General features: G+C 42.7%; 1 protein-coding gene across 4 annotated transcripts in view; it reads right to left on the reverse strand.

Annotated features, from left to right (window-relative positions):
• Positions 1–13,364, reverse strand: part of snx14 (sorting nexin 14) — a 160,101-nt gene extending 146,737 nt beyond the window's left edge. For all 4 annotated transcript variants that reach the window (XM_060914039.1, XM_060914036.1, XM_060914037.1 and 1 more), the window contains exon 1: positions 13,225–13,364. The gene's annotated coding sequence lies outside the window, so the exon portion shown is untranslated. The remainder of the gene's footprint in view (positions 1–13,224) is intronic.
• Between the last annotated feature and the right edge of the window lie 10,673 nt (positions 13,365–24,037).

The following is a 24,037-nucleotide window of genomic DNA, read 5'->3' on the forward strand; positions in this document are numbered from 1 at the left end:
ACTTTTAAGTTCGTGGTAAGGTGGAAAAATGTGAAAAAGTTCAAGGGGTATGAATACTTTTGCAAGGCACTGTAAATGTGACTAATTGATTAGATCAACTTGGGATGGGATTAATGTGTGTTGGTAACTATCTGCTTGGCCTTCTTATGTTCTTTATTAATATTATGAAGGATGGCATTGGCGTTACTTATTTTTTTGGATAAAACAGTTGGTTGTTCCTCAACATCAGACATTCATAATGATAGCAGAAAAGTTTGCCATAATTTTCAGTGGCCAGTTTTGGTGTTTACATTTTGCTGCCAATTATTTAATTGTATTCAGTGAGAGGCTACAGTTTCCAAGTATGCCTTAGTGCAGGGTGAGCAATTATTTTTTCCATGGGGCCACATGAGAAACAGAAAATTTTGTGGCGGGCCAGACCAAAAGGCTGAACTAAATTCTGCATAATATTAATTGTATTTCTTTATATAAAGCAGTAAATAACATTGTTTTTACAAGCTGCTAAGACCCCATCCACACGTAGCCGGGTATCTGCTAAATCGAAGATATTTTTCTACGTTTTGGCCTGTCATCCACATGAAAACACATCAAAAACGAATATTTAAAAAAACTCCGGGCAAAGTGAAGATTTTTGAAAACTCCGTGTATGCCTTTTCGTGTAGACAGAGATAACCGGAGTTTTGCGTTTTAGAACGTCACAATCTGCGCCAAAAAAATGACAACAAATCTGCCCTGACGTCAAACGTGCGACCTTTGTTTACTGCAGAAGCCAGATTAAGCATGGACAAAGAGTAATGGATCGGAGTAATGCCTTGAAAGCGTTAATTATTGTGCAGGTGCTATTCTGATGTGATTAGGGGGTAGGATTTGGGGAAATAATGCCATCTACAGGTTTGGGGAAATAATGCCATCTACAGGTTTGGAATGCTTATGAATGTGATTGAAAACGCAGATGTTCGGTTATGTGTGGAAGGGATTTTTTTTCGAAGACGAGGTGGCGTGGATAAAACATTTTTATAAACGGGGGGGAATGTTCGGTTTTAAAAATACCCGGCAACGTGTGTACATGGCCTAAGACTGGTAAGAGTATGGAAAAAACGAGGTTGCCTTACAAAAAATGTCATTTATTCAATCAAATTTCCCAAAACAATGGTTAACAAAATATGAACGTTTGTACCATTTTTTTTTCAGTCACATTCACCCCAAAACACAATAAAGACATCACAATATTGTCTTTCTACTCCAAATATCAAGCAAGATACATCATATTATAATAATGATGCCCACATTTGTAGTCTAATCACTTCATTTGGTGTTTTTCAGTTTTTCAGATCTGCTCTCCGCAAACTAAAACACACGGCTTTATCTCTGACTTCAGTAAATAAATACTTAGCAGTCCATGTTTTGTTGAAAGCCCTGCATTTGGCACCTACCTTTCTTCTTTTTGTGGACATTTTGGGGGCTAAAGTCTTCTTATGACCTGCTCGCAACAACGTCAATTCGGTGTAGGTATCAGATCTACAGATCGGCTCAGGCTCCGGCGCCTGCTGGTGACATCACACTGTGTGATTGGCTGGACCGTTTGAAGGATGACATACAAGTTTGTGGTTGGTCTGGACAAATTACGGAAGTAGTTATCGCGGGATTAGGTTTCATGGGATTTCATGTCATCTTTATGTCGCGCGCATTGCGTTTTTGTTGAACACAACTTCAAAATAAAAGCAATGCACATTCAGTCCATGCATGAGGTAAAATTAGAAAATACGTTTATTTTGTAATTTCTAACTAACCTTACGTGGGCCAGTCAGAATGAACCAAAGGGCCGGATGCGGCCCGCGGGCCGTAAAATGCCCAGGTCTGCCTTAGTGTAACTTCATCCCATCCCATTAAGCTGATCTAATGCGTGTTGGTCTTCCTGACCCCTCTTGTTTTATGTTTCTCTGCCTTATTTGGGAAAGATGGCCTAGAGTAGCCTTAAGTTGTCTAATTTTATATAAGAAAATAAAAGCAGTTGGTAGTTCAAGATCTTGACTATTTCTACTGGGGGTTTTTTCAATACAGTTAATTCATAGTTTCATTTCTACACATTGTGCACACACTGCTAGATTATATATAAAAGATATGGAAGATTCAGATTCGCCTGCCATTCTATGATCTGCTGATTGCCGATCATGGCCGATCATGATTTTGGTGATCGGTGATTGGGCCCAAAAATGGTGATCGGAGCATCACTAGTTGAAGGTAAATTCAGCAAAATCCCAAAATAGTACTGTTAAAAAGTAAAAGGTCTGTTAGAGTTTCTAAAGCTTTCAGGCTTCAATGTTGGGGACATTGATAAACAAGGCTTAATCTTTTAGCAGAGTTGTGCGTTTGCATAAGCTAAAGTGAACTAAAAATTTCCAATTCATATTTATGCGAGGTTAAGACAATTGTTTACATTAGTTCGTATTGTCTGTAAATTTAAACACACCAATGAATACCAAATTTCTCATGTAAATCAGGGGCGTAGCTAGGATTTTTCGGGGGGGGGGGGGTTGTCACACACTGACTGGCAGCCTGAGTACATTATGTAACAAAAAAATAAATTACCATTGCTAATTTTAGGTAGCTTAGAAACCGGCTCTTCCATTATTGCTGTTTCTTCCACGTTTTCTTGATGTTGTGTTCTAGAAACAGCACTAAAACTTAGCTTCAAAACCACAAAATGCAACTTTGATGGAAAAAAAATATTTTATATAATAAACTGCTTACCTCTCTTCACATCAAAAGAAGGAGGAAAGTTTTGCTTGTTTTGATATGGCGAATTATTAACACAAGAGGAAATATTTGTAATTTGCAACTAAAAAGACTGCAGCTACACTGGCAGCTTGAACATGCTTTCTAGTGCGATTGTGTTGCGCTTGTGCAGAACGATGTCAGTCCTGCGCGCCTTAGCACATGCACCTGAAGGCGCGCCTTGGGCACGCGCGCGCCTAATGAGCTCCAGCACGTGCGCCGTTAACAAAGAACACCTGTCTTTAATCAATGAACTACGTTTTGGCTATTTAAGGACCGCGCCCATGCAAGGATGATGCGAAATATTACGCCGTGTCTAGGAATGTGAAAAATCCGAAAAATTAATTTCTCCATTCGGGAAACCGGAGCTTTTCAAGAGTTGTGTCAAATATCCGGATTTCCGGGTAAATCCGGAAGACTTTCATCCCTGAATTATGATAAATCCACAAAACCATACCACCAATATATGCAGACACAGTCAGAAAGAAAGAAAGTTCTAGTAGCACAGGAATGAACAATTTAGGGTGCATTAAGCTGTAGAGAGTTTTGAATGAGTATAATAATAATAATAATAATAATAATAATAAAAGCTACAGCTTTGTTTCGGTTATCAAAGGAACACAGTCCTGTGCAAAATGTCACCATGGAACCACTCTGTTCCCAAAAGCTGATGTCGGGGGGGTCTTTACACAAAGAAAGTTTTCTTGCTTCTGTAGTTTTTAAAACTGTTCTTCTGTGTTGGGACTTTTCAGGAAAAAGAATGGATATTCCAACATGTAGCTAATGCTAAGCCACAAATCTGCACCGTCACTCCCGTCGTTTCGAGGAATTTTGTATGGATCATAACCGCTAATAAACTCATTTCTGTGTACATCTATCCCTTGCTTCTTTCTGACAAAGATTATCCAAGTAATCTGGTAGTGGGAGCTTTTTTTTTTTAGCTGTAGTTTTCTTCAGACAACAGCAACAGATGCCGGACATCTCCGCTTGGCTTCAGTATGTGAACAGCCAATCAGCAGGTCCCGTATGTGTTTACGATTTTTATGTCATGATTTACAACCAATGGAAGACATCCTTTGTCGGCTGTCCACCGATCACAGGCTCCCGTACCACAATGGCAGTATGTTGATAGATATTTAGAAAATAAAAATATCATTAGGAAATATCTCATCTCAGCTCATTATCTCTAGCCGCTTTATCCTTCTACAGGGTCGCAGGCAAGCTGGAGCCTATCCCAGCTGACTACGGGCGAAAGGCAGGGTACACCCTGGACAAGTCGCCAGGTCATCACAGGGCTGACACATAGACACAGACAACCATTCACACTCACATTCACACCTACGGTCAATTTAGAGTCACCAGTTAACCTAACCTGCATGTCTTTGGACTGTGGGGGAAACCGGAGCACCGGGAAGAAACCCACGCGGACACGGGGAGAACATGCAAACTCCACACAGAAAGGCCCTCGCCGGCCCTGGGGCTCGAACCCAGGACCTTCTTGCTGTGAGGCGACAGCGCTAACCACTACACCACCGTGCCGCCCCATTAGGAAATATATTAAACAAAAACAATATTTTTTAAAAAAGTCGTATATATACACACACACACACACACACACACACACACACGGTAGAGGTAAGGAACATTATTCAGTGATATCGTTTATTATTAACTCCAGTTGTAATATAAAAGTTCCAAGTTTGACACCTGGCGCTTCAACCGCGCTGCTGGCACACGATGTCCTGGACCCTCGTCACCCTTAGCCAAATCTGTATAATTACGTCATTACATGGACCCCTCGGAGCCGAGCTTTTCCAGTACACTCAAACACATGCATACTTTGATGAATTACAACCAAAAACAAGGAAATTTGAATGATTTCCTCAAAATATTTTTTGTACTTTTATATATATTTGTGTTGATGAATAGAAGTTAATGCATTTCCCATGAAACAAGATTAGCTACTTTAAACTGGTTCCCTGCTCTCTTAGCACCTGTGTTGCTTAGGTTGCCAGTACTAACTTTTGTCATCCGATCAGACGATTACCATTCAAGTTTTACTCGTCCTTGCCCAGACTTTAGTCGTTTCAGATGATTGGACATGAGGTTTTTCGAGCATTGCATCCTTGCATGCCATATTAGTGCAGTGTGTTTTCGTCAGATCAGGGTTCTTGACCCTGCTACTGGTAGCAGTGTAACCCAGTACAATCTGCTGTGCAGACAGGTGGTCAGCTTCTAAACCGGCTCGCCCACCAGTGAGAAGAGGGTGACATGTCACCCAGCAGGACTAAAAACCTGTCAAAGGGCGGACGAGCTCTCTATGAGCCAACAGCCAACATGCAACACCTACCCCCTAAACAGCATACTTGGGACCAATCATCCAAGTATTGCCACAGACATGAGGCAAAACAAAATAGTCTGCAGCTTTAGAATTCCAAAAACTTGGCCAAGGGTTGGCCAGATCACGGTCATTCCTCTGATTACACGAAACAGAAAACCAAGAGGTCTGTTGCAGCCGATAGAGACCGAATCTCCCTTAGCATACCAATTATCATATCAACTTACGTCAGGACCTTATACCAGTCAGGCAAGTTCCACCAGTTGTGTTGTGGTAGTCTGGATGCAGACGCCAACATCACTGGAGTACAAGAACACCACCACTTCCATATTTCAGTCTGATAACAAGAACTGACTGTTCATTCGCAATTCTGCGGCCAAATCTCAACAAGGAGGCGTGGGCCGCCTTGTCACAAAGCACTTGGTCAAAAGCATCCTCAGTACAAGTTACAACTCAAACCGCATCATCTCTTTTTAAAAAAAGGGGGAAAAAAACAAACCAGTAACCGAGCAATTCCAGCGTTATGGACTTGCTAAACATAACACTTGAACTCAAAATGGCAACAAATGACCCAGTGCGTGTTTTCTTGTCTCCCAGTATTTAAACAGGTGTTGCATATTTTAAGGCTGTACCATACTGGAGAAGTGATAGAACAAGAACAATTCTAGAACAAGTACATCTAGGGCATGCCAGAAAATGCCAATAAAAGATGCGTTATAGATGTGACAGAAAAAGTACCACTTTTCTTGGGTGACTGTACATTTTTATCAAACTCTGTGAAATTGTAAACCTAATGTCGAAATGGAGATATCCATTTGATAGAGGGGACCAAGGTGAATATTAAAAAATCTTTGTTTAAAATATTTTGTATTTCATGCAGAGTTTCGGAAGGAAAAGTCAGCGTTATGGATGTGACGAAATTCCGTTATGGATGTGACGCGTCTGAAATAGACATGGCATATGTTTAGAAAATCAGCAATTTAACCACCATAACCCTTTGAAAAACTCTCTAAATATCAGCTAAAACTATCAAAGTTCTTAAATAATATTTAGGATGGCTATTGTTTTGCTGTTTTGTGGATTTTAGCATACATTTCTGTGGCTTGTGGCAATAATACAGAATTGTACATGATCAAAGTTGATTTTAGCTTGGGTTTTACATTATAAGAAAGAAAGACTGACAGTAACATATTAGGTGATCAAAATATTTATTTATGTATGTATTTATTTGTTTATTGCCTAGGTGATATCTCTGGGAGTGGTTTTGATGTATTACGTTGCTTTATTTTTGCATGGTGAGGTTGACATTTACATGGAATTGCCCAACCCAAGACTTTTCACTGTTGTTTAATGCTCCAACTAAGATGGCCGACTCTGACAAGAAAGATGAATTCTACAACATATTTAGTACCCACACATCAGACATCAAGTGTCATAACGTATATCTGGTTATTGGAGACTTCAATGCTAAACTAGGCCAAGACAGCCATGATGAAGCTTCAAGAGTAGTTGGTCCCCACCTTCTACATGATACCACTAACAATGATGAGGGACATCTTCACTTCTGCCTTGCAACATGTTCAATACAGATTTCCTTACCCTTGGTCTAGGTAGTGGACCTGGACCCACCCTTTGAGCTCCCTTGCCCAACTTGACTATCTTCTGGTCAGCAGTAAATGGACCAACTCCCTTAGAAACTGCAGAGCCTCCAGCAGTGTAGAGCTCAACTCAGATCACCATATCCTGAGTGCTAATATTTAAGTGAGCCATAGAACTTCCAAAGGCAAACCTTGGAACCTCAAAAAGTACAATTGGGAGAAACCTGCAGACCTGCATGTTGAAAAGGGAATTTTGGTTAAAACTCTCAAACCGTTTTGCCTCTTTCCCAGTCAGCCAATGAGCTAATAATCAACACCAGGTATAATCATTTTGAAAGCATTTTGAAGGCAGCTTGCCTTGATTGTGGCATCACACCTGAAGGCCTAAAAGATGGCAATGAAGCCATGGCCTCTATTGGCCTCCATTATCCATGGCTTCTGCTGCAATCGAGAAGATACCCCCAGCACAGTGGATCAGTAACCTCACTGTCCCCACACCAAAGAAAGGTGACCTTTCCCTGATGAACAACTATCAGGGGACAACCCTAATGTCCATCTCCGCAAAAGTCTACAATAAGATCTTGCTAGACAGAATCCAATTCACCATAAACCCAATCCTGAGGTGCAATCAAGCTGGCTTCAGATGTGGGCGCAGCTGCACCCAGCAGATCTATATTCTGAGGTGAATTATCAAAGGCTTCCAGGCAAAATGGTTACCTTTAGTGACCACCTTCATAGATTTCCAAGAGGCCTTTGATTCCATCAATTGAGAGCCCATGTTTGCCATACTTCATCATTGTGGCATTCCCTCTGAAATGGTCAGTGCAATAAGAGTGCTGTGTTATTTAACAGCCAGATGTCTGATGGCGGCGGCACGGTGGTGTAGTGGTTAGCACTGTCGCCTCACAGCAAGAAGGTCCTGGGTTCGAGCCCCGGGGTCGGCGAGGGCCTTTCTGTGCGGAGTTTGCATGTTCTCCCCGTGTCCGCGTGGGTTTCCTCCGGGTGCTCCGGTTTCCCCCACAGTCCAAAGACATGCAGGTTAGGTTAACTGGTGACTCTAAATTGACTGTAGGTGTGAATGGTTGTCTGTGGCTATGTGTCAGCCCTGTGATGACCTGGCGACTTGTCCAGGGTGTACCCTGCCTTTCGCCCGTAGTCAGCTGGGATAGGCTCCAGCTTGCCTGCGACCCTGTAGAAGGATAAAGCAGCTAGAGATAATGAGATGAGAATGAGATGTCTGATGGCTTCGATGTAATTACAGGAGTCCTTCAAGGTGATGATCTCGTCCCATTTCTTTTCATCTTAGACTATGTTATGTGCTAGGCCACAAATAATAATGCTAACAGTGGCCTACTGACCCATCCTAGAAGGTCAACCAGATAATCAGTAAAGTATCTAAATGACACTGAATTTGCCAAGGACATCTGCCTCCTAGAATCCTCCCTCAAAAGAGCTTACATGCAACTGTCCCTCAAAGTGGAAGCAGCTAATGTAGGACTCCTTATTAACACCAGCAAAACAGAGTACAAGGCCCTAAATTGTCCTGGGAACCAAAAATCTCACTGTAAGGCAGGGCTTAATTTGAGCCGGAACAAGATCCGGAACCTCCGTCGTCGGATCCGGCAGCTATTTTCATTTCATTCGGTGTTCCGGCAGCTATTTAAATGGATCAGATCACCTCCGTGACCATCACAAAGGGAAAAAAAAATCAAACAATAAATTAAATAAATAAGTAAATAAAAATTTGTTTAGTGTTCGGTTTTGATATCTGTTGTTGATTTCTCTCCTATGACATCCACAAAATCTATGCGAAAGGGGAAGAGGGAGGGACATGGGGTGTATACTTCCGCTCAATAGAACAGGGTTTTTTGTAGCCGTTAGCTTGCGCTGTGGAAAAAATGGCAAAAAAAAACAAGAAAGCTGACTAAAATTTTTTAAATGAATTCTCCAACTTGTTTTGTAAACCCTTTATTTCTTAACTATTACTTGAATTGATTGCACTTATGTTTGCTGGGACTGCTTTTAAATTATTCTCTTTTGGGCTTTTTCCACCTTTATTGGATAGGACAGTGTAGAGACAGGAAACGAGCAGGAGAAAAACAGGGAGCGCTCGGAAAATGACCGCAGGTCGGAATCGAACCCAGGTCCCCGGATTTATGGTATGGCGCCTTATCCACCTGGGCCACGAAGTCCCGCTAGCACTGCTTTTAAATACCCTACTTAAATCCTTAAAATGAGTCATTTAACTCATGTCCTGTGTGATCTGATCTCCAATGGTGAAATAAACCAGTTGTGATATGAGTAGTCTGTTATTTTAGAAGATAAATTTAATATATAGCCTAATAAAAAATAATATTTTATAACATAATATCACGACATATTACTGTCTGTAACTGTTTGTCACTAAAGCGTTTTCTAAGATCATAATGTCATATATATATATATATATATATATTTTTTTTTTACACACACAATAGGCGTGTGTGCGTAAAGTTATAGTAAACCACCCCCCGCCTTTTTTTTTTTTTTTGAGTCGCTGGACCCACCTGCGTCCTGCGTTCCGGGACCTCCCACTTCACAAATTAAGCACTGCTGTAAGGTCAGAAATACTAAAACAAGTCAACAACTTCTGTTATCTAGGCTCCATGGTTACTAGTGGTCTCAATGACTTCAAGAGTAGAAAGAAAGCCCTTGCATGGTCCGCATTTTGGAGCCTGTGATCTGGCACTCACAGTCAATACCTTTGGACTTGAAGTGCCACCTCTTCAGAACAACATGTCTATTTGTTCTACTGTATGGCTGTGAAACATGAATAATCAGCAAGGTCATGAGTGCTAAACTAAAAGTTTGCGCCACCTCATGCTATAGGATCATGTTGAACATCAGACGCTTGGATAAAGTCTCAAATGACAGAATTTATGATCCATGGGAGAAGACCCCTGGGAGACCACAGAGATCCTTCTCTTACTAAGTTCAAGAATGGATTGACCCCAACAATTGTTTTGTAGCGGATGACATCTTGTGCACCGCCCAAGGCCGTACCATTTGGAGGCATCTTGCAGTAGACTGTTTTAATACAGCCAATGATACAACGATGAGGACAATGAATAATGTGCAGTAAAACTTGGTGATTCTGGAGTTAAGCTTTTGATAGCTAATCAGGTGGCTGCACTTGTGCGCATTATTATAATTAGGGCTTGTACTATTGATATCAATCATGTTTAAATGCTGCACCAGGACCCTTTAACAAGAGAGACAAGTGAGATTCAGTACACTAGTGTGTGGAGACAGTAGACAGACAGTCAGATGAACAAATCAGGGGTGGGTTTCCCACAAGCCTCTTAAACCGCATGTAATGCCTTATTGTAATGCTTTAAAATATCATTAGTAATTACCAAAATGAATTAATAAAGCAAGGAGGAAATAATTATTTTATTATCAAGCACAAAACTATGGAAAAAATCGCGACTTCCAGATCCCGGAAAAAGGCAGCCTTGCCCCAGGGCTAATCTCGCATGACGTCACGTGTGGAACCCCGGTTATCTGGGTCATTTCCGTTCATCTGACTCCATGCCTGTTTACTCACTGAAATTGGAGATCATTGTTGGAATCTTACAAAAAAATAATGATGGGAAAGCACTGCGTTGTGTTTGGATGTTCAAATCCGTATACAGCAATTCACAAATTTCCAAGAAGTGACACTAATCTAATACTTGGTCGATGCACCTTTGGCAGCAATTACAGCTTCAAGGCGTCTTGGGAAAGAAGCTATGAGCTTGGCACACTTGTTCTGGACATTTTTGCCCATTCCTCCTGGCATATCCTTGCAAGCTCCATCAGGTTGGATGGGGAGCATCGGTACACAGCCGTTTTCAGCTCCTTCCACAGATGTTCAATTGGATTCAGGTCTGGGCTCTGGCTGGGCCACTTAAGGACATTCACAGACTTTCTCCAAAGCCACTCCTTTGTTCTCTTGGCTGTGTGCTTTGGGTCGTTATCATGTTGGAAGGTAAACCTTCACCCCAGTCTGAGGTCCAGAGTGCTCTGAAGCAGGTTTTCTTCAAGGATCTCTATGTATTTAGCTACATTCATCTTTCCCTCTATCAGGACTAGTCGCCCCGTTCCAGCTGCTGAAAAACATCCCCACATCATGATGCTGCCACTGCCATGCTTCACTGTAGGGATGGCATTAGCCAGGTGATGCCCGGTGCCTGGTTTCCTCCAGACATGATGCTTGGTATTCAGGCCAAAAAGTTCAATTTTGGTTACATCAGACCAGAGAATCTTGTTTCTCATGGTTTGAGAGTCCTCTAGGTGCCTTTTGGGCAAACTCCAAGCGGGCTGTCATATGCTTTTTACTAAGGAGTGGCTTCCATCTGGCCACTCTACCATAAAGGCCTGATTTGTGGAGTGCTGCCTGGATGGTTGATGATCTGAAAGATTCTCCAATCTCCACAAGGATACACTGGCGCTCTGTCAGAGTGACCCTCGGGTTCCTGCTCACCTCCCTGGCCAAGGCCCATCTTCCCTGATCGCTCAGTTTGGCCGGGCAGCCAGGTCTAGGAAGATTCTTGGTGGTTCCAAACTTCTTCCGTTTACGAATGACGGTGGCCACTGTGCTCTTTAGGACCTGTAAAGCTGCAGCAATTTTTCTGTACCCTGCTCCAGATCTATGCCTTGACACAATCTTGTTTCTGAAGTGTGCAAATAATTCCTTTGACCCCATGGCTTAGAGTTTGCTCTGACATGCACTGTCAACTGTGGAACCATATATAGGCAGGTGTTGGCAATCCCCAATCATGTCCAATCGACTGAATTTACCACAGGTGGACTCCAATTAAGTTGTAGAAACATCTCAAGCAGTATCAGTGAAAACAAAATGCACCTCAGCTCACTTTTGGGTGTCATATCAAAGGGTGTGGACATGATATTTTACATTTTGATTTTTAATCATCATCATCATCATCATCATATCTTGTCACGATAGTGCTTTATCAAGGAGATGGAGGTATTGGTGACTTCTCTTAGGTCCACATCAGAGCAGTGAGGACCTAGTGCACAGTCCCGTAAGATGTGGTCCATCGTCTGTTCTTCGCCGCAGGGACATCTTGCATCTGTCGCAATACCCCAACGTGCCAGGTTCCTCTTCGTTTTACCCACTTCACTCCTTGCCCAGTTCAATGTCACCCAGTCCTTGCGACTGAGAGAGCTTCCTGTTGGCAACTGCTCTTGATGTTCGGGAAGTGCTGCGTTGATATCGGCGGCGTCTAGGTCTTTCCATCTTTCAAGACGGAAATTTGATGTCTGAGCAGGGTCAGTTGATTTTTAATAAATTAGCACAAATGTCAAAAAACTGCTTTCACTTTGTCATTATGGGCTAGTTTCTGTAGAATTTTGTGACAAAAAATGAACTCAATCTATTGGAGAATAAGTCTGTAATGTAATAAAACGTGGAGAAGGTGAAAGGAGTGTGCAGACTTTCCGGCTTGACTGCATCTCTCCAGCTCACACGCACTACAGAGGAAGACTGTCATGGACTGAGTGAACTGGCAGTTTCTCGTCTTAGGGGCTCAAAAAGATAATCATCTGCCCCTTCATCCGACATATAAGAATCCCAACCAGAACTCTATCCAAAACGTGATTCCATAATGAGACTGGTCTAACCAATGCTGCGCCCATGAACAAAATTGATACCTGAATTGTTACATGTGTGACATCACACATCCCATCGGGATCTTCCGGTTCAGTTGTGGCAGATTCCGTGAAAATCGGCTGATCTTATTGATTTTCCATTAATTTTTGGCCTTTTGGATCAGCTATGGTTCGAAAACAAATGGTCAAATCAACATAATGATTGTTGCTTTGTACAAGGAAAAAAGTGTGATTTAGGGGCATTACATTTCACTTTAACGCGAAGAGCATCTTAACTAAGAGAGAGAGTGTTCATTGTGCTGCTCGCGCTACCAACGATGATCTTTGTGTGGGAAACTCGACAAAGTTCCGTTTCAGTTCGTTCATTCGGATGATTCATTCAAAAAGATTCATTCGTTTGCCATCTCTACAGGAAGCACATCCAAACACGAACAAGCATTCCGCACCGGAAGTCAGTTTTCCAAAACATTTACTATAATTTGTACTGAGATCAAGGTTTAAGCCAATATTTTTAATCATGTAGTCAACATCTTCCAAGTTGTTTGTGCAAGTAAAATATTTTTAAAAATCGACTACTGCACCTTTAAACATGCATTAAGGGGGGGAAAAACTTCGAAAGAAGACTCTTAAGGAAAGTCAGCCGATTGTCACTGGATATTGTAGTATCTGCTAATCCTATAAACAATGCGTAAGAAGGCTGAAGAAAGCCGTGATTAATGTGTGCAATTTTTCTTTATAATGCTATCGAACTGCAAGTTAGCAAATAAATAAATAAACCCGTGATAAAGTAGTTAATCTCATCATCTGTATTCAGCTCGCACAGTCACAGAACTACCCTGATCATGGACAGAGGAAACTTACCTTCAAAACAGCAGCTCCTTATGATTGACACAACATTAACAAAACATTGCTCTTATAAACTGTACACGTCTACATTTTATTTCAACAGTTGGTCAGCTGATAAACGTCGCTTCCAGAAGATTAACAACACATTACAGAAACATGAATACGGAAGTGGCGTTATTTCAAAATAAAAGTTCTCAAACAAAAAAGTTTATTACAATGGTGTCTTAATTCATCTCATCTCATCTCATCTCATCATCTCTAGCCGCTTTATCCTTCTACAGGGTCGTAGGCAAGCTGGAGCCTATCCCAGCTGACTACGGGCGAAAGGCGGGGTACACCCTGGACAAGTCGCCAGGTCATCACAGGGCTGACACATAGACACAGACAACCATTCACACTCACATTCACACCTACGGTCAATTTAGAGTCACCAGTTAACCTAACCTGCATGTCTTTGGACTGTGGGGGAAACCGGAGCACCCGGAGGAAACCCACGCGGACACGGGGAGAACATGCAAACTCCACACAGAAAGGCCCTCGCCGGCCACGGGGCTCGAACCCGGACCTTCTTGCTGTGAGGCGACAGCGCTAACCACTACACCACCGTGCCGCCCCCCAAAATTTGTTCATGTATGAATTTTACTCAGGGGTGAAAGTAACTTTTATTTCTTGCCGTTACGATTATTTTGAGTCATAGTGTGCGCGCGCAGAAACATACACCTAATTATTTATTATTGTCTATTCACTAGGACTTCTTATCACTCAGTACAGTACTAGTATAGTACTTTTTTTAATCACACTATCACTCTTTCATCCACCTGTATCAGTTTTTGATTATAAATAAATTGCAAACACATCATTTCAACAACACAATCGTTTTAATAACATTTTTTTAGCTGAACAGTTGAAAACTAACTTTTCATTTTGGACATTCTGTCTACTAAAACACTTTGGATACCAGCTGCGCACGCTGGCGCAAGATGGTTAAGCAGTGGGCTATGCGCACTATCCCGCACGCTGTCTGTCGAGTGAAACACGGAAGGAATTCACTTCAGACATAATTCAGAGACAGGTAAGAACGAGTTACATGCAATGTATATTGAGGAAAGCGTGTTGTTATGCTGAAAGTGCTTTTTTTTCAGAGACAGTATATTTTTCTTTCCGGTACGGCCAAATCTTTTAGTGGCACACCAGACCGGCCAGAACCGGCTTACTTTCACCCCTGATTTTACTTCTGTCAAAAATAACACAAAAGAGAGTAGTTACCATTGTTCATGACTAATGTGCATTTATTTCAAGAACCGGAGTATTTTGATACTGTTGTTAAATACATAAACGAGAACAACACAGGGGCGGCACGGTGGTGTAGTGGTTAGCGCTGTCGCCTCACAGCAAGAAGGTCCTGGGTTCGAGCCCCGGGGCCGGCGAGGGCCTTTCTGTGCGGAGTTTACATGTTGTCCACGTGGGTTTCCTCCGGGTGCTCCGGTTTCCCCCACAGTCCAAAGACATGCAGGTTAGGTTAACTGGTGACTCTAAATTGACCGTAGGTGTGAATGTGAGTGTGAATGTCTGTGTCTATGTGTCAGCCCTGTGATGACCTGGCGACTTGTCCAGGGTGTACCCCGCCTTTCGCCCATAGTCAGCTGGGATAGGCTCCAGCTTGCCTGCGACCCTGTAGAAGGATAAAGCGGCTAGAGATAATGAGATGAGATGAGAACAACACAGAGCACCACGGGGCGGGGCGGTTCTACAGGTTGGGATGTCTGTAGACCAATCAGGATGCTCTTTGTCGAGCATGCGCTTCATGAACAGGCACACGCGCAGTCTCTCCCTCGCGCCTTCCGTCATATGCGTGATGCAGACGTTAATGTTTCGCGTGCACGTGCTTGCTCGCGTGCTCTAGATTCCGGGAGATATTATCCAATTTGCGGGCATCAGGGAGCCACTATCAATATGCGGGAGACTCCCGGAACTTCCGGGAGACTTGGGATGTCTGTTATAAGCATGCGCAGTAGTGAAAAAACCGACAGCCTGACCGTCCTGCCGATCGATTAACCTGGGCTGCCGATCGATTAACCTGGGCTGCCAACTCTCACGCAATGAGCGTGAGACACACACATTTGACTGTCTTCACACGCTCACACGCCATACCTCGGATTTCTCACGCTAGAAAAAAATCTAGTTTATCTATCTGATCTCGGCTACCCATTGCGTCGCGCCAACCACTTGCGATCGAACAATTACGCCTTACGCACAGCTAAACAGGCAGAGAGGTGTTCCCTTCTGTACACACTCCCCTATGGTAGGTGGCACATCTAATGATGCTGCACTTGCCGGAAGTTGGATAATTGCCTACCGTCAATTTAGAGGAAGAGGAGGGAGAAGAAGGTATCCGAGTTGAAGACGGGTGTCTCAGACAGGTTTGTACATATGTGCGCCGATGTGTGGTGTTACTGGCGTAATTATGAACTTATATAAAGTTTCTTAATTGTTTTAGCCTATAAGTGTTGAGAATATTTAATGGCATATCGAGAGCTGTGTACTAGGCATGCTAAATCATTATAGGCCTCCTGCCGTGCCATAGCCTCTATCTTCCCCAACAAGCAGCACAGGAGAGCACCTCCTTAGCACACGGTTATTAAGGCGCATTTTTAGTTTGTTTACTGTATGTTATCATACTTTATGACTTTATTTGAAGCCATACTAGAAATGTTGTAAAATAAAGCAAGTAAGAGATAATATTACAAATGCAAGAAGAGCCATTAACCACCATACTAGGGCTGAACGATTTTAAGAAAAAATTGAATTGCGATTTTTCTGGCAGATATTGCGATTTCGATTTCAACCGCGATTTTTTTTTTCTTTAAACCGAGTTTCAGTGCAAATTAATTAATACAATGAATTCCATAAAGCTAATGCAAGAATGAAAACTGAGGTCAACAGATTTCAAATGTAGGCCTGTTTATTAACATTGAGTGCCCGAGGAACAAGTTATAATAACTTAAAATAAAAATAAAAAGAGAGCCATCTTTCTTAAGTAAACTTTTGCTTCTTTTACTTTTCCCATCTACAACATATCAGACATAAAAAAAAGGTTGATCAATGGCTCAGCAGCATCAAAATATTGCACTTTTGTAAAAGAATGTACATAAGCATTATAAATTATAACTAGACCGGACAATTCCCCGGGGGAAATTGTGAGAGGATGCAGTGCGCGAAGCAATTCGGTCACGCATGTTTGCTGGCTGTGAATGTGTGACCTGCAATGATGTTTCAATGCAATGATTATGTGTGTGCTTGAGACAGCAGCCGTCATGAAGAAGAGCTATTCAAGAGTATAAACAAATTGACTACAGGCGGAAATTAGCATGTACTGCTATAACCTGGGACAGACATCTGTCCTTACCACAAGGATAATGTTTAATTTGTGCACTGTCCCTTTTAAAAATAAAATAAACTCTAAGAAGAGTGTTTGTAGTTTGTATGTACGAACAGAAGTGTTCCTAATAAAGTGGGCGGCTAAGGTGAGGCCTGTCGGCTGCCCTCTTCTCAGTTTGAGGCTTCTCATTCAAAAACTGTAAATCATATCGTTTAGGTAGACACATTGTGTGAATCAGGACAAGTTTTACTTTGAGAAAATCATGTCTGTAGAGTGAAATTTGTGGCTGAAAACACAGTTTAAGCGAGAAAGTTTGACCTTTTTTTTCAAGCTCTCTCCACTCTGACTTAACGAGCTTCACTGGTGTGTAACGCAATAGACACCCATTCAAAAGCCGGATTTTCTCCCGGAACCCACATGGCGTTTGAGCCGGGACTGATCCGAAAGTGTAGAACCTAGCAGAAAAGTTGAATGCCAGATCCACAGAGGAGAAGTTTTCCTACATTTTAGAGTTTGAATCATGTCTCTAGGTGAAAGCATGCCAGAGCAGCGGACATTTGAAAAACGTTGAAAAAGAGCTTTTCAATTAATTCCATAGAAATGAATGGGGGTTTTTTTCGACGATTTTTTCGCGACTACGTCGTGAAAAAATCGTATTCTGTAGAGAAAAGTAATAGCATAGTGAGTCCGATCGAGCCGCACGTTTTGATATATTGTTTGTCTGTGTGCGACGTACGGTTGTGTGACCTGCTATGAAGTTACAATGCCATGATTTATGTGTGTGCTTGAGACAGCCGCCCCCTCCCCTCTCTGCTCCCTTACTGAAGCCAGTCGGCATGGTGACGGGCCTGAGCAGGTTAAGACACACACACAAGATTTTGTCAGGTGTCTGCTGTATTTTGCTAAGGACCAGGCCTCGAACAATGACAAATAACTCGACAACGGAAGCAACTATTCACAAAATTCTTTCACACTGAGCGCTAGAAGGGTCTCCTGAATAAAATGATGTATTTTTTTGTCTGTCGTGTTAAAAATAACGACACTAGAGCGATTTAAAAACGAGTGACTTTTCTCTCACGTTTATAATGGGTGTCAATGAGGCCTGTCAGCTGCCCTGTCCTCAGTTTGACGCTTGTCATTCAAAAACTGTCAATCCTATCGTTTAGGTAGACACATTGTGTGAATCAGGACAAGTTTTACTACTACTTTTGAGAAAATCATGTCTGTAGAGTGAAATTTGTGGCTGAAAACACAGTTTAAGCGAGAAAGTTTGAGCTTTATTTTCAACCTCTCTCCACTCTGACTTAACGAGCTTCACTGGTGTGTAACGCAATAGACACCCATTCAAAAGCCGGATTTTCTCCCAGAACCCACATGGCGTTTGAGCCGGGACTGATCCGAAAGTGTAGAACCTAGCAGAAAAGTTGAATGCCAGATCCACAGAGGAGACGTTTTCCTACATTTTAGAGTTTGAATCACATCTCTAGGTTAAAGCATGCCAGAGCAGCGGACGTTTGAAAAACGTTGAAAAAGTGCTTTTTTTTCAATTAATTCCATAGAAATGAATGGGGGTTTTTTCGACGATTTTTTCGCGACTATGTCGCAAAAAAATCGTATTCTATAGAGAAAAGTAATAGCATAGCGAGTCCGATCGAGCTGCACGTTTTGATATATTGTTTGTCTGTGTGCGGCGTATGGTTATTGAGTTATTCGAAATCAAAATTTGTGTAGGAGGAAGAAGAATACGGAAGAAGAAGAAGAAGAAGAAGAAGAAGAAACACGTAGAAGAACAATAGTTGCAGTGCTTTGCACTGCAACCTATGGGCTCCTCTAGGGGAGCCCATAGGTTGCTGTGCTGCAGCACTGCATCCTAACTAGAGCCAACAATTCCCCTGTGGGAAATAAGAGTGATGCAGTGGCTGTAGCAGTCGCTATTGCAGGGCCCCTCCCTCCTGTGTGTGAGAGAGTGAGCAGCCCCTCCCCCACCCGCGCGCTCAGACACAGAGACAGAGAAAGCGCAGTTTCTCCTCACAGTGCTCCCTCCAAACAACGGGGATTTACACGAAAACGGAAGGAGATATTCACAAAATTCTTTCACACTAAGCGCCACAAGGCTTTCCTGAACGTAATTTTTTTGTCTGTAGTGTAAAAAATGAGGACAATTTATTGACGAAACAAAACATGGGTCAGTTTAGGAGCACTGAGAAAAACCGCGGCTTTGACGATCCCAAAATCGTGTTGTCTGAGATCGCGATTTTCGGTCGAAAACGATAGATCGTTCAGCCCTACACCATACCTATTGTTTATTTACAGGGTATTTATTTTTAATTATTTATGATGTATGTAATTGCTCAGTTAAAGTAAATAAAGCATGGTCACCTGTAATATCAAAGAACTTGAACTTGTGAATAATAAAAAAAAAAGACAGAGAACAATATACTGAGGAGACAGGGTTTCAAAGAGGGCAAGACAGGCAGAGAATATTTGTCAGATAACAGGCCCTGATGAATGCTCTATTACTAATAAGGAACATAGATAAGAAATAAATTAATAAGAAATATATTAATATAGCTTATTTAAGTATGACAAATTTTTAAGCCCAACTTTGTGTGCACATTCCCACCTATGGCCAAGGTTCAGCTTTTTGTGTTTCACTACTGTTCAAACGTAATCATTTTAATGTTTCTTGTAGCACATGCACATTTTGCTTACTGTTTAAGCATTTTATTTGTTCTTTTGCTGTTGATATTTTTCCCCATGCCAATCTTCTGCTGAACCCAGTGGTGGGGAAAGCCCTTAAATGCATAATGAATAGTCAGTGAGGGACAATCTTATTTTTCCAACAGTTATTAAAAACTTAATAGCCCGGTCACACCGCCCGAACTTTGCTGGAGCGTTCCTGGAGCGGTGAAAAAAATTCATCACCGCTCGTAACCGTTCACCACCGTTTAACAAAAGTTGGCCCCCCGTTAAAGCAACGCCGTATACGCTCAGCCACCGCTGATGTTTCTCGAGGGGCCCTCCTACCGCTCCGAAAGTTTTGAGCTGCACAAAATATTGCGAGCGGTGAGGAGGGGGCAATTTTCCGCCCCGGCAAAGTTCACCCCCGCTCCACCAACGCCCAGTCAAAGTTTGGCACCGCTAGACGCAAGTTCGTGGACGCTTGGGTCCACTAGGCCAATGAAGAAATCTTGAACGCTTGACCACCGCTGCTTCGCCAGCGTTGCCCGGGCGGCGATTAAACGTTGCACAAACTTCGGTGGAGCGGTTGTAAGCGTTTTACGAGCGGACACGGGGTTGCTGGAACGGTGTCGGGCGTTGAAGCAGCTATCCATGGCGGCGATGAACTTTGGTTTGGCGTTGGTATAGAGGTGTCGGAGCGGGACCAGAATTTGGCTTTAAATACGGGGAGAAATGGACCAGGAGCTCATTTGGAATCGAGCTGCCGTTGAGTTCAGACCTCATCTATATCGAATTTGCTCAAAGTTACAGTAAAACTGTATCACCATGGATGCTGAGAGACTTGCTATGATTGGTGCACTAGTCCAGCAGCAGAATCAGAACCTCCTCAGATTGCAACAAGCTGTTGACAGAAGGAGAAGAGAGAGAAGAAGGAGAGACAGAGTTGTGTGGGTCAGACAGTGGATACTGAGAAGGCCTGAACATGGACTGTATGACAAGCTGATGGTGGAGCTTCTATCAAAAATCTATCAGAACTTGTATCAAAACGATCCGTTCAGCTCCGTAGTCACAAGCGGTATGCCGCTAAACCAACTTTAGACCCCCGCCGAGCCAAAGCCCGCATGCGCAGAACACCGCTATACCAACGCTCGCGTCACCGCTAAACCAACGCTCGCTACCGCTAAACCAACGCTAAAGCAACGCCGGCTTCAGCGGTGCACCGCTAAGCCAACGCCCCGTGTTTTCGATTTTTTTCCCATTTTGTGCGCGGTGACGAGCGTTGTCAAAATTCGCCCCACCCCCCCCCACCGTTCAAGGAACGCTCCAGCAAAGTTCGGGCGGTGTGACCGGGCTATTACATTTATTACATTTAGTTTCAATTCAGAAGGTGTATAGGCTTAGCTGATGAAATATTTTCAAACATGAACTTGCCTTTAAATCTGAAACACAGGTCTATAGGGCTACAGGAACATTGGCGGTCATCTGTAGTTTTCTAGTGTGGGGGCTTTTAAGCCAAAACTTGGTGCTTTTGTTGGCCACAAGCTGAAGGCCTGGCAAGTCAGGGTGTGTAAGAATGTAGGTAAGGCACAGCAGGCCACTCCAAAAATCCACAAGAATGCAGGAACATCTACTAAATCCAAAATCTCAAACCCCCCCCCCCCCCCCCCCCCCATTGTCCATCTTCAGCTGGACGACCCACAAACAAAACACCAGAATGCAGGGGGACAAGTGGATATCAAACTGAATACAAAATTTCCCACTTACTGCGTGGTGTGCGGAAAAATTTTGCCGTCAACCCCCCCCCAAAAAAAAAAATCTCACTCCAAGGAATTTTGAAAAGTTGGCAGCCCTGGATTAACACAGACACGGCACGCGCTTAATATGTGGCGGCTTTAGTTGACGGCAGAGATGGGACCAAGTCACACGTGCAAGTCTCAAGTAAGTCTCAAGTCTTTTTTGTCTTGGGCAAGTCAAGTCAAGTCACAGGCTATGTCAAGTCAAGTCCTATAATAAGTCAAGTCAAGTCCAAGTCAAGTCACCTTAGGCGTATTGGCGTAATTTTAGCAGCAGAATATGAATTTAATACATTGAAAAGGCAATACATAAGTAAATGTCAGTAAACATCCCTGGCACATGTGCCCAACCTGTTAAATATTTGCATTTTAAATACTCATGTTCTGTAAAATACATCATGGAATAAAACAAAACAGTAATAATGTCACAGTTATTTATTGATGGCAAAATTGATTGCAAGATTGAAAGCCAACTAAGTTTCTCACATTGTCATCAGCCAACAAGAAAAATAAACAGAGAATTGGCATTCTGTTATGTGCGTAGTTAAAAGAGGGTAGGACGACACCTTGGGTTAACAGGGGCATGAGCTCCTCCAATCTCTAATCACGTCAGATGAGATGATTATTATCAATAAGATACACATGGAGAAACCTGAAGTGACTTAGATGTATGTTTGCGCCAGTAAAAAAAAACCCCACAAAGGATAGAGAAATGTGTCAGACATAATTTAGGTCTCAAAAAGAAGACCTGTTCGCACCGTGCAAAAGTGACATCATCTTACCCCATATGACAAGCTACAGAGGCGTGTGCAAAAGCGCTCTCTCGCTCTCTCCCTCTCCGAGGCTGCCTCAGCCTGTGCGGAGCGTGAACATACGACTTTGGCGCGGGAGTCTTGGTTCCCGCTATAATAGATTGTTACGAAAAAAATGTTAAATGAAATATGCATCCCGCGCATTCCTTTCCACAGGAACTTTGCTCACAACGTTTCGGTCGTGGCTATCGCACTGTCCTCCTTACCACAAGTGCAACGTTTCGGGAACAATACGGAAAGGACAGTGCGCGGGATTCATCTTTCCTTGAACAATTACCCAAAGACTTTTTAAATTACCTCACTGGGAAATATCCAATGCACCTGTTCAGTTACAGAGTTGTGCTCTCTAAATTGTAGTCATTCAAACCATTGTTTTGGCGGCCTGGTAGCCTGATATACTAAATGTAAATTCATGGTTTGGATGACTGCACAATTTATTTTCGTAACACTGTGTTACAGCGGGAACCAAGACTCCCGCGCACAGTCAGCCTATTTTGCAGAGTTTAGTATTGCTGCTAGCCTGTATTCAAACAGCGAGTGGCATGCCGGTGAATCCAAATCGTGGCGCTTTTTTCAATAGTGCATGATAGGCAGTGGGACGGAGTGTTCTTTTCTTTTTTGATCGGGTAGTGTGACGAAAAAAATGTGCAGGTTGCTGCACTGCTATTTCAAACGGCTATGATAAACTCCCCTGCCTCTATGCCCTATGGACAGTCTGGCTAATGTACACGAACACACTTACACGAATTTGTACTGCTCATGAACGTGTACATGTTCACAAGCTGACCATTAGCTTAACCCTGAAACAGAACGGTAGGAAGCTGCTTATGTTATTCAGCATCACGACTGCAAAGTGCACAATCAACTTACTACTACTGATATACAATATCATTAAACTTGGCATAACTACATTGCTTACCAGCATTCACATAAGAATTTCACAATAATAAACTGAATCCCTAGCTACATCTGCAATGGCTAAAATCCTCCTACCGCTCACTCTCGTGGCTAACACTGGCTAACGAGGAGTTTTAGCTGCTATCACCAAATAACAACACATTAATAAACTTACTGGGACAGAATGGATCTTCAAATGCCGGACGAAATTGGAGGTCGTGGTCTGGCTGTCAGAAATCATCACGTTGCAAATCTTGCACTGCGCCGTTCGTCGTTTACCTTCTAGCAGTAGCCCTTGAAGCCGAAAGTGATGACTCTTGGGATGGCTGACATGATGATATGGTGTGAAATCTGTGAACACATCGTGGCATGGGGTGTGGTATATAGCCCACGCAGAGAGCGTGCCTGATGACAGGGCGGTAACAACGCCAACGGCAGTGCAATCAAAATTACTGAAGTATGTGCATATTACATTTTTATTTTCACAATAAAAACACGATGGAAATAACACTCGAAGTCACTCAAGTCATCGTGTGTCAAGTCAAGTCAAGTCCCGAGTCTTAAACTTCCAAGTCCGAGTCAAGTCTCAAGTATTTTCATGTTTTGTCAAGTCAAGTCACAAGTCATGAAAACAGTGACTCGAGTCGACTCGAGTCCAAGTCTCAAGTCCCCACCTCTGGTTGACGGTGTGTCTGAATCTTCGCTTCATACAGTGGGGCAAAAAAAAGTATTTAGTCAGTCACAATTGTGCAAGTTCTCCCACTTAAAAAGATGAGAGAGGCCTGTAATTTTCATCATAGGTATACCTCAACTATGAGAGACAAAATGAGAAAAAAAATCCAGAAAATCACATTGTCTGTGATTTTTAATAATTTATTTGCAAATTATGGTGGAAAATAAGTATTTGGTCAATAACAAAAGTTCATCTCAATACTTTGTTATATACCCTTTGTTGGCAATGACAGAGGTCAAACGTTTTCTGTAAGTCTTCACAAGGTTTTCACACGCTGTTGCTGGTATTTTGGCCCATTCCTCCATGCAGATCTCCTCTAGAGCAGTGATGTTTTGGGGCTGTCGCTGGGCAACACGGACTTTCAACTCCCTCCAAGATTTTCTATGGGGTGAGATCTGGAGACTGGCTAGGCCACTCCAGGACCTTGAAATGCTTCTACGAAGCCACTCCTTCATTGCCCGACGGTGTGTTTGGGATCATTGTCATGCTGAAAGACCCAGCAACGTTTCATCTTTCAATGCCCTTGCTGAAT

The sequence above is a fragment of the Neoarius graeffei genome, chromosome 2, assembly GCF_027579695.1.
Source record: "Neoarius graeffei isolate fNeoGra1 chromosome 2, fNeoGra1.pri, whole genome shotgun sequence".
In the NCBI taxonomy this organism is placed as follows: Eukaryota; Metazoa; Chordata; class Actinopteri; order Siluriformes; family Ariidae; genus Neoarius; species Neoarius graeffei.